This window comes from Platalea leucorodia (assembly GCF_965183815.1).
Source record: "Platalea leucorodia genome assembly, chromosome: 1".
In the NCBI taxonomy this organism is placed as follows: domain Eukaryota; kingdom Metazoa; phylum Chordata; class Aves; order Pelecaniformes; family Threskiornithidae; genus Platalea; species Platalea leucorodia.
This window is the reverse complement of record NC_138823.1, coordinates 48,345,923-48,358,105: the sequence shown is the minus strand read 5'-3', so window position 1 is coordinate 48,358,105 and position 12,183 is coordinate 48,345,923.

The window sequence follows — 12,183 nt, the reverse complement described above, 5'->3', positions numbered from 1 at the left end:
TAACCCATCTGTAGGCCTCCTAAATATTAATGTTAAGTATCAAGCTGGGAGCTGTTTCAAACTACCTAGCAGAATGCTAAAGAGGTAGATTGGCTGTTTTCATGGTCTCAATAATAGATTTAAATGTAAAATGGTTGGATAAAAAACATCAGGAAACCCATATAAAAGAGCTCTTCATTTGAAGAGCAGTCCATTAAAATCATGCTATAAGGGAACATTGAGCATAAGGAAAAAGTAGAACAATTAGAGAAAAGCAATTAGGACAACACTCAATCCAGATTGATTGATATGCAAATGTCCTGGACTGGAGACTTCATTCAGGGCCACTGACCTATTGGATAAAGTAAGTTTTAGTGGATATTGAAGAATGTGTGTTTCATTCTCTGGGGAAAAAAAGTACAAGTTTGACTATAGAAATTAATCAATATCCTCTAGATTTAACTGTGATGTTTCAAAACTGTAATGCACATATTTTATAAAGATAATGAGACAATTTAACTGGGGAAGAACATCTCCTACTGGTGGCATGATACCAATTTACTCTTTTTTCAGACTTCAGAGGGGTCACAAACTCGGTTAACATCTCCACAGGGCTGAAAGCTTTCCCAACACCATGTCATCCATAACTGGTGTACAACCTGGGTATGAAAATACTCAAAATGTCAAAATATTTTCACAGGTCTTTCCATATTTGAAATACCTTCCCAGTTTGACACAAATTCACCATTTCTCTTTAAGAACTATCTTCTTCTATACAGTGATCGTAAGTTTTGGTGACTACCTTGTTTATATATATTGCCTGCTTTTAAGAATGTCATGGAAGACACTGCCAAAAACTCTACTAAGTCAAGTGAGAGTCTATCAATCAGTCACATTTTTCTAATTTACCAGGTCAGACACCTCGTCAGGAAATTAGACTGTTGTATTATGTTCTGTTCTTAATAAACCCATTTTATCATCTTGCATATCAAGCTTAATAACTTAAGTAGAATCTTTCCAGTGATCAAAGTTCAGCTGCCTAAAAAAACAGAAAGCTATGGACCTTCTGCCTTTTAAAAATGCAGAATGTTGATCCTTTTCCAGTCTTCCAAGACCTTCCCTGTCCTCTGTTAATTCTCCAGATAAGTGCTAGTGGTTCACAAACTGTATTGGCTGCTTCTTTTAGTTCCCTTATAAGATGCTTTTTAATATTGCTTTGCCAATAAACTGTAACACATCTGCATTAGCTACATGTACTTGATTCTGCTCTTCAGCCTGTTGTGAACATATCTCCCTTCTAAAACCATTTAGTTAAAAGTATCTGATTGCATTAAATTTTTGCAAAGACTGAATAGAAGAAATAAGTGAATTCTTCAACATTCTTTGCTTCCCCTTGTCTGTTCTTTTCTTTTTGCTAAGGACCAGTACTTCCTTTATTCCTCTTCCACTTCTGATGGAATCTTTTTGATTTGTTTGTCTCTTACTATCTGAGGTCTACTGTGCACCTCCACTTTCTTTAAATTGTTGAATTATTCCTTCATAAACACAGCTTGTTTTCACTTCTGAAACAGTATCTTTTTGATTTTCAGGTCTGTCAGGTTCAGATTTATCCCAAGAATTCCCTCCCTACCAGCCTTATGGATGTGTTGCTTTTTTGAAATCCATACTCCTTATTCTATTACTATTCCTCTATCAAATTTTGTAAAAAAAAAAAAACAAAAACAACGTTATCTTTAACCTACACTTCCTTCCACTGTGGTGTTTTAATCAGTTCCTGCTTATTAGTCGAGATGACACAGAAAATAGCTCAACCTCATAGAATATCCTCCATAGTTTGAACAAGCCTTTAAATCCAGCTTGTTCCAAAAACTATTCTATTACATTTTTTAATAAGTCTGCCTATCTCTTTTTATCTCCCAGTAGTTATTCAACTAGTTCAAGTCCTTTAATTCACTTAGCGCAGTGGGCTTGTGAGTTCAAACCAAATCAAACACCTTCCACTTCTTCCCAAATACGTGATTTGTAGACAGTTTCTCATCACGATCTCATACGTGTTCATTTTCCATTTACCTTCATTCAATGCCTTTCAACAAGCCTTTTCTTTCTGAGATAGAAAGCAGATATATTCCGTCTTGATGTAGAGCAAGCACAACTATCCTCCCTTATTTTTCTGGCATTCCTTCCCCAAAGAGCATCACCTTTTTATGGCAATAATCTAGTCCTGCAGATTGATTGTACCACCTCTCTGTGATCCAGTTATGTCATGCCTTTCATTCCAGTTTCTTCTCATTTCCTATTTGTGGGTAGAGGCATATCAAAGGCTAGCGCACTGCCCCATTATTTTCCTCCTGACCCTCTTACAGGAATGAGGGATTTATCCCATGAGGGAACCAGGGGAGCTGCATGCAATTCCTCTCTCCAACCTTCCCCCAGTGTTTTAGCCTAGATTCATATTTAGCTAACAGTGAAAAAACAGTGTCTGAGGAGGTTCTTTTTCACTACATGAGAACATCCAATGTTCAATATGTTAAACATACAAAGTAGTTTGGACATCCATTAGCTTCTAAATTCCACATTTAACAGGGTATTGAGAAAAGTCTGCTTTGTAAAGAGCTTAGTGCCCTGGGAATAGAATCATAGAATCGTAGAACGGTTTGGGTTGGAAGGGACCTTAAAGATCATCTGGTTCCAACCCCCCTGCCATGGGCAGGGACACCTTCCACTAGACCAGGTTGCTCAAAGCCCCATCCAATGTGGCCTTGAGCACTTCCAGGGATGGGGCATCCACAGCTTCTCTGGGCAACCTGTTCCAGTGCCTCACCACCCTCCTAGTGAAGAATTTCTTCCTTATATCTAATCTAAATCTACCTTCTTTCAGTTTAAAGCCATTACCCCTTGTCCTATTACCACATGCCCTTGTAAAAATGCTTATATTGCTTTTTGAGCAAGGCATAAGGGAAAATTGGATGCATGGTGTCTCATAGAGCATGCAAAATGCTGCATGTTGGAGCATTTGCTCTTGCATCAGGGTGCACTGGTAGTGGGGTACTAGACAGTCTGGATGCTCCCAGAACTGCTCAGCCTGGCTGCCTGCAAGCTCTGCACAGGCGTTTCTGTGAGTAACCATCAAAGAAACATGGGCAGATGACAGATGGATCTGAGAGCATATGGTGATCCTTTGCACTCCCAAGGCTGCCACTGAATAGTAGCAGAGAGGTACTCACTGGACCTCAAGCCAGAGGCTGTACCTGTGCTAAGGGCAACTTCCTTCTACAGTAGTATCAGTACACAAAGTGCTGCTGAGGCAGACACTGTTATACCAGCAAAGCTGAATTTTCTATTAGTAAAACCATCCCATAACTTCCAAGTGATAATCTTCAGTGCAGGGCTTAAGAGAGATGAAAGTCACCTAGCACAAACAGTTTCCAAATTAAGGTTATAAAGAAGTAAGAGTGGAGTTACGCATCGTCCATGCCACAGAAGTGGTTCAACAGCTGGAGTTTCAGCAATCTTAGGCACTCCACCTTTTACAGTGCATGCAGCATCCTACCACATCACCTCAGGTTGTCTATTCCATCTCCCTCTGTTAAGTTTTCCCAGAAGATGCAAATAACTGTATGTTCTGTGAACAATTTCACACAGATAGTGAATTCTTTAGAAGCACTCCTTCTTCTAAATTCTTCTTCTAAAGAACTTTAAACTGTATTTTTATTATTATACTAATTTAGCACCTGGTAGTAAAATTCAGCATGATTACAAAGCATTTTGAGAATGATGTTTGTTGTAGATAATTGTCATTTGTTTTATTTGCTCCAAAGACAATTAAAACCTATTACTTCAGGGCACACTGCAGTGGCAGAGGAAGGCCACCAGCTTTCCCAAGGAGAGACTTGGTTTTTTAGAAAAAAACCATGTTTTTTTAGAGCAGCTGGGCTTCAGCTGTCCTACCTAGAGTAATAGCCCACCTGGTGTAAATTCACTTCCATGCTGCAGAAATTACTGGAGAATTTTTTGTCCTGCATCATGCAAGCCACATTGTATATGAAATTACCATAGTTCCTCTCTGGCATCAGGCTCTTGGGAACCTGCTGTCGCAGAAGAGAAAGTCTCCAGAGTCCATTTATGCAACTTCCTCTGCAAAGCTGCTTAAAATGTCAAAGGAAAAATTTCCTAACTTCTAAAAAAACTTCAAATTTTGAAAATTATGTTTTCTTCTATTGGCAACAATATGTACAAAGTTTTTTATTAAAATGTCTATGTTAGAAAATACTTAAGGTTTTGATTATAGGCAACTAGAAACTGAAAACTTCCAATTTTTTAAATCTTGTATTTCAATAAAAAACATGACTGAAGACATTAATTTTTCAAAATAATGTTCTAAAAATAGTTTGGTTGCTTTAAATGTTGGCCAACTCAAGTCTATCTTCAAGTGGCCAGGAGTCCTGCAAGGGGCAGAGCCAGCCAACATAATTCAGACAAGCTGCCAAGATGCTCCAGGCTCTCTCCAGACTAAGGAGGATCAGCACAGTCAGAGGGCTGAAAAGGCAGCCCTCCCTTCCTGCGCTAAGCAGATCCCAGTGCCAGAGCCTTGCACCATTCCTGGGTACTTCACTAAGGGATCATGATGGATCGGTGAAAATGCACACCTCTGAGCCCTCTCTTCCACCCTACTTTACTGCCAGGGGAATTACGATGGCCTAAAGACAGTACAGCATAATGGAGGAAAAGGTCCCTTCTCTTTCTTTGCGTCTAAAATGTCAACATATCCTTTGCAGTCTAGTGGAAACAAAAACAATTAATATTGCTAATGACTTACAATTCAGCCTCTTTGGATTCCCTGCTGTATAACCCTCAATTAAAATTTACAATAGGCAGAATGATGTGGAAAATATGGTTCTGCAGAGGTTTGAACTATGTGAGTGATTTAATCTCCAATGGGCCTACAATAACCTTCGAAATCTCCAGAGTAAATTAAGTCACCCCATAGATAACATCTATTCACATACCTAAGAACTGCACACCGATTCCACACTTATTTAACGCAGCAGCCTGAAACAGTCACTCCACAGAGAGGTAACCAATTCAGGAACACGTCTCAGACTGCAGTCCTTGCCAAGACAAAATTCCTGTTGATCTCCTTGCAGATCTCACGTATTCCTTCTTTATACATGAGAGCCCACCTAACAGGATGGAGGTTTTAAGTCCTCCACCCATGCCAGAAGAAAAGACATTGTCTTCACTTCTCTAGCAAACACTGAATAGTAGTCGTATTTCCAAAGGAATTCCCTGGGGAAAAACATGTTCTTCTACCTTTTGTTTTTTAAGACTAGCTAAATAGTGAATATATAACTAAAATGGTTTTGCTATTTTCAGTCTTGTTGTGGTTTTTAATGTATTACATAGATCACTGTAGCTCTACATTTTGCTTCACTTTTCTAACCAGTTGTCACAGCCTTCATATGTTGTAGCCTATACAGCTTTTTAAAATTAGGTGATAATTATGCTCACTATGGAAACATTCACTGGAAACATTCAGAGGATGCACAGTGTTACAACAAAGCGAAATAACAGTTTCGTAACATAGGCCATAAGGCTGTCCTATGTCAGACAGTACAGTCTGTACAGTAAGAACATCTTTCCTCTATTTCAGTTCTGGTTTTCTTTTTTTAGCTAAATCCATTGTTTACTGATACCAGAAAGCTGGCAACAGTGAATGCATTTTGGCCAACAGAACAATCTGCCAGTGCAGAGTGAGTTGCAAGAGCAAGACCACAGATGTAGGTAGGGAGCTGATAATTGAAAGAAGGACAAAATCAGCTCCCATTCAGCTGGAGTGGGCAGGGACCAGCCTGAAAAGAAAATAGGAGCTAATGGTTTATCTTCTGGGAAATCACTCTGCCTTATGGTTTGGTTAACACCTTGGTTTCATTGGCCTAGTCAAATTGGGTTTAGCCGTGAGTGCTGTTTATTTTGACCTGCTGAGCAGGCAGAACTCTGGTGTGGGCACCATGGGAGCATAAAGCTGCTGCAGGATTCCCTCTGCCTTGTAAAGCGACCAGCTGGCAAGGTGGGTGAAATTCACCTGGAAAATCCACATTCAGAGCAGATGTTGCAAGGTCACTGCTTTGAGAAAACTGAAAAAAACTGCATGGCAAGACTGTCATGCAGTTTTGCTGCCACAGATATCCTGACTCAGGACTGTGGATTTTGTAGGAAAAATGAAGGGAGAAAATCCACTTGAAATCAGGAATGGAACTTAGTCCAACACAGGTAAAAACTGAAAAGAATGAAGTATTTTGGGAGGAGAAATCAGCTGAGATAAGATACATCACCTACATCAAGCTGTGCAGAATGCTTCCTGATACCTTGGGCCTGGACCAAACATTGTCTCCAAAAGTATTTAAATGTTTGGGGTTTTTTTTTTGTCTTCCAGCTTTCTAGCTCTGCCTCTCTAATGGAGGTGCAACCAGGGCATATTGAAGGAACCCCCTCCCCAGGTTTTGGGCCATTTGGAGTTGGCCTGACATAACAAGCTGTTTAAAACCCAACTGTGGTGAACTGCAGTGGGGGAACCATGGATTGAACAGTGAATGAAAAGCAAAGCATTTTTAAGCTGTGGACTTAGTATTTTAAAACAGCATAGTAATTTCTGTTGTACACTTCTGTACACCTGAGAGTACACTGACTGTGACCATAGTCCATAGAGAAGCTGTCTGTGTTCATGCATGTAGAATTGGAAAAATTGCCTGTAGAAAAAACATGATTTTCCCTGAACAGCAGGTAATCAGCATTCAGCAACAGCCTTGTCTCGGCATGAAGCCTGATAGGAAGCAGAGTGTCATAGCAGAGAAATAAGATAATTGAAAAGGAAAATGTTTCAGCACTCAGGACGACTTCTGCCAGTCTCTCTGAACTAAATCTCAACAACTGACTGGCAGACAGTGTCTGCCAGTGTCTCTCTGTCAATGGAATAGGTTGGCCCTGACCCTCTTCAGAAAGTGAGACACATCAAACAAAAGACAACAAGACTCATCCTCATTTCAGCTCACAGCTATTAATTTTATGGTGTGACTCCTCCAAATAACAGATGCATAGCCAGAGCTGTTCCCAGATTCCAAGTGATGGGAGACCAATTTCCAGCACCTTGACTCCTCTAATTACACTGACAAGTCTCCTGAAATCTCTGCTGTGGTCCTTCATCTGAAACAAAAATGCAGACGATTCTCAATAGTGTCTGTTGAGCTGAGAGGAATGAGAGGATTAATTAGTTGCAGTTCATAAACAATAAGATTAAAAGCCATGAGTAACTGCAAAGTGTAATTGGCAGTAACGATGCAATCACCACAGTGCAAGAAGGACAGGATTGGTCCCAGATATTTTACACCTGGAACAAAATATATTGATTGCACTAAGACAATGGACGAGGGAGAAGCCCAGATCACCAGCTGGCTCTTCAGCTCTGCTGGCTTGGGCAGCTGCCTGCTTCTCCTCAAGGCTGGCATGCTGGCAGAGGAGTGGTTCTCCAGCAGAGGAGCATTGCCCCTAAATCTCCAGGAGTCCAATGGTCTCCGTGGGTCTTACTGCAGGGCTGCACTGGGGCATCCTTCAGTTCGCTGGGGAGCAGTATGGCTGGCTGTGGTCTCTGGGCCTGTGAGGTGTCCTGCAGAGGAGGGGGTGTGCAGCAGTTTTAAGCCTTCCCCTGCCAGCCCCGCCAGGCGTGGTTTGGGCTGCGAGCCGCTGGATGGCGGGGCCACCATGCAGCAGCCTCCACCGCCCTCTCAGGCACCCTTGGCAGCTGGGTATCACCCAAGGGTTGGTCTGGTTTGACACCTTCTGAATGGTACCAAAACACCCTTATGATTCCAGACTGAGAAAACTGAAGCTTTTCACTTCAAAATTGCTGTATTAAACAGTTTTGACATTTCCAGCAGTGTTTCCCCCCCCCCCCCCAAACTATTCAATGCTCTCGCCTATCTCACAGATGTATTTTGCAATTCACTGAAAAACATATCCCACACATTATGGTCTTTTCTTTGGCAGGTGAAGTGCCCTTCTGCAGTCACCTTCAGGGATGAAATGCTTTGATTTTGTGTCTCATCAGTGCACTGCTTGCACTGCCTGAGCACGCAGCGCTAGTTCAAAATACAGATCCCACTGGCTTATGCAGTTGATTGTATCCAAAGAGTCTATTTCTATCCTTCTTAGGGGCACTAAACTTGTAGCATGCTAATCATAGCTTTCCTATCCAAAGAGCCTCTCTTCTTGGCTTTTCTTTCCAGATGTCCTTTACCCATGGCGTGACAGGAGGAACATCACTAGGTGCTTTGTTAAAAGCCCATCTCTGGGAAAAGGCATATTTCTCTTACAGAGGGACCATGGCATGAGAAGTATGTATTGCAGTAATGCCTTTACTGCTTCTCTCTACAGATAGTATTTTTGTCTAAAGGGGAAAAAATAATGGGGATATCCCAGTCTCCCTTCCAAACCCATTGCAAGAACATGTCATCTTGGCAGGTGTGCTAGAGAAAAGATGTCTTGGTACCTTGCTAAAATAGAGCCAGAGAGTAAACATGAAAAAAAATGAAACATGTAGCATGTGCTTCTGGCCTCCACAGACCAGCTCAATTCTGATAGTGAATGGAAAAGCATAAGCCGTAAGTCACAAAGGTTTGACATTGCACACAGAAACTGGGCAGTTCACAGCTTTTTACCGCTCTGTTGGGTGTAATGAGAGTGCCAGGTGCTCTTCTGCAGAGCTCCCCAGGGGTGCTCTGAGTGCCAGGGAGGAAAAAAAGAAAGATGGGGAAAAGAAATAGAAAGCTGAGGGAAGGCAGAGACTACAGCAGAGAGGAATGAGAGAGCACAGCAGGAAAAGACACAGTGTAAGGGAGGAAAAGTGCCACAGGAGGAGCAAGAAGGTGGCAGAAAAGTTATGAAGAACTATTTCCAGCTCTTCTGGCTGAGATGGGATGTAGCCAGCTAGCTCACTTGCTTTCTACAACCTCTGACAGACTCTCCTTCCACTGCAAGAACATCATCGCCCAGCACATGAAATGGCTTAAACAGCAAGCATAATGCTCCTTAAAATATATCAACTGCCTACAGCACATGTTGCCTGTCCACAGTGGATACAGAGCACAGCCAAGAGCAGCATGAGCCTCTCAGCCCTCCTGTGGCAGTGAGAAAAGACTTGGTGTGTCCCGCCTGGTTTGAAATCCTTTGCATGTTCAGGAGAAAGCATTTCCCACCCCAAAACTTACCATCCTCTGTAAGACAAAGCCATAAATGAATGCAAGAAGTAAACACAGAAGGGGAGTGAGGGTGCTGTGATCGGGGAGTGCAGGCACACACACTTCCAGTTCCTGCTGTTCTGGCCCAAGGATTAACCGTCCCCAGCCCTGAGCCACCAGCTCTGCCCTGCTCTCCTCAGCTCAGCCAGCTGAGCCTCTTCCTCCCTTCAGTCCAAGCAAAGAGCGATTTTTTGGCACACTTTCAGTACCAGGTCTTTGCTAAGCTATGTGTGTGCGATGAAGTCAAGTTATCTGTTAGCATGTGAGCTGTGCCTATCTGCATCACCAACCCTCCCAGCAGGTGGGAATGACTTTCGGTCCCCTCTGGTCAGCAGCAGGCTTAGATCAGTGACCTTTCTGAGCAACTGAGTTTTAGAAAAACACTGTTTCCCCTTCAAAAAGCATAGCAGGCAGATAGGGCCCACTACATCCTCCATGCTATGCTACACTAGCAACCTCACTGCTTTGCCTTACCATTTCTGCCACTGACACCATGTTATATTCGGTGTACTTAAATACATTGTCAGCAACAAAAATGATAAGTTCATTTGTCAGGTGAGAATAACTTTTATTGTTTTATCTTTAAAAACAAATATTTTGTTTAAATATTTTTTTTAAAATTCCAATAATCCTTTGACTCTTTCATCAGACCTTAATGCATAATAATAAAGAGTCCCTGCAATCGATGGCATTTGATTTATGCATACACTTACTAGCAGTAACTTATGACTAACCCTGATGAACAACAGATGGGAAAATACAAAAACTGGCAGGTTAGAAAAGTTTTTTGGAGATTGTGGTTGCTACAGAAAAAGCTACCCGCGCAAGAGGGAAAACTTTCCCCACCACATAGTGGGAACATAGTCTCAGTACACTGTCATTCTTAATGTCTAATATATGGGGAATTCTCTCCAAACGCACAATGTTCCTCCCATTAACTTATAAAAGGAGCTGGCATGAATTCTATAGTCATTTTTAAAACATTAAATTTTCTACTCAAAGTTGAATGTCACCTTCTACGTAAATGTTTTAGTCTATATTCAGAGCTGACAGCCAGGTTCAGACAGTCCAATGCCAATTTGAAGGAACCTAAAAAGATACAGTTGTTTTTTTCTTCACATTAACAAAAGGACATTACGTAAATATATGTTCACATATTTTCCACTAAAAAAAAGTAGCATCTAGTGCAAATCAGCCTTGGCTTCCACTATAGAGAGTGCTAAACTGAAAGTGACTATAAATCCAGGCATGGAGACTCCAAACTTTCTTACTTTCCTAACATCCCTATGTAGATGTCTTAGCAAAATGATATTTGTGGTTTAAACTATTAGCTCATAATATTATCTCACCATATAGCTAACAAGCAGCACAGCTCAAAGAGCAGTCACAGCACAAAAATGTCCAACATTTTTCTGATCATTTTAAAGAGCTACATGTTAACAGCTGGGATTTCAAACATCTGTATGGAGGCTGGGCATGCAGCCCCTCCACACGATGCAGATTATAATTTTTTGTCTTTAGCATGACATTTTTAGGTTTTGCAATGATATGCCAGTTAAAATCCCCAAACATATGCCTTTGTCAGTGAGTCCTCCAGAGATTTATTCATATACTCAGCTTTGTGTATTGACATCAATGGGACTTTGAGCGGGAAAGACCAGATGACCTCTGAACGTAGCTTCCACTCCTATTTTTCACTGATTCACCGTCTGAAAAGGTCAGCATTGCCTAAAGGTCCTCAAAGCCTGATCCCACCTCATCTGAAGTCAGAGACAGCAGTCACAGTAATTGCAGCCCCGCAGAACTAGGTTCCTGTTTGTGCTGTGGTGCTGACCCATGTGTCTTGGGAAGTCTTGGAGAAAACATGCACTGAAAGGACTTCCTGAACATTCAAAGTCCAGCTTCCTTTTCTGATTGCTTTTTTGGAGTTCCTGAAGAGACATAGTATTTTTTACCTTGGGGAGGGTTTCTTTTCTGTAATGCCCTGCAAATGTTTTGTACTCTTCATTAGGTCATGTATTTTAAACATATATGCATCATGGAAATCCAATAAAAAGTATCTTAATGATTGTTCATATACAAAAACATTGAGGATAAAAGGAGGCTTGGGCGGGGGTGGTGAGGGCAATTTAAAAACAGGGCACAAAACTCTGTGTCCCAAGTAAATATGCCAAATACACTCTATAGCAACCAAAAATCCCTTAAAGTGGCTAATTGGAGACTTTCATAGAGTCTAACATGGCTGTCCCTTTTGCAATCAATCAGGTACATTTTCTTCAAGTCACCACAGAAACAGCAGCAAAATTTGTTGCTGGTGAATCATTATCATTATAAAGATACAGGTATTCCTCTGAGGCTTTGGTAGTGTCTCCTGGGGAGCAGAGGATGAACTGGCTCTGCAGATGGCAAAGTCCTTGGGGGGAGGACTGACTTATCGCCCAAAGTAACCCCAGCTGGAAAACAAAGCTATAATCACTTTTAATAACAAAGCTATTGTAATTTTGGCTGTAGCGTGGCCAAAATGAGAGCCTGCCACTTCCAGCGTGAAGGCAGCAGCAAAGGATATGGTGCTTCTTGCTGGCAAGCCGTGAAACAGCAGCAGTTCAACCAAATCCTCCCTAACCAGTAGAAGTGACCATTTCAAAAGCCTTTTCTCCAACACCCCTTCATTTTCTTTTTCCTCCTCTTCCAAGGGAGAAGAAAGGAGCCCAAGAACCAGGGAAAGAAAAGCTGTGTCTATTCTTGCTCTGCAGCATTGTCCTTGTAAGCCAAATTCAAGAATTCCCAGAGGATTGGGATCTTCACGCGGGGTAGTTTTCACAGGTTTCAGTGGTTTGCATCAGCAGATATTCTTGCCCCTTGTGGTATTTCTGGGCCAGGTCTTCACCCACCTAATTCCAAAGTCCTATGCAGG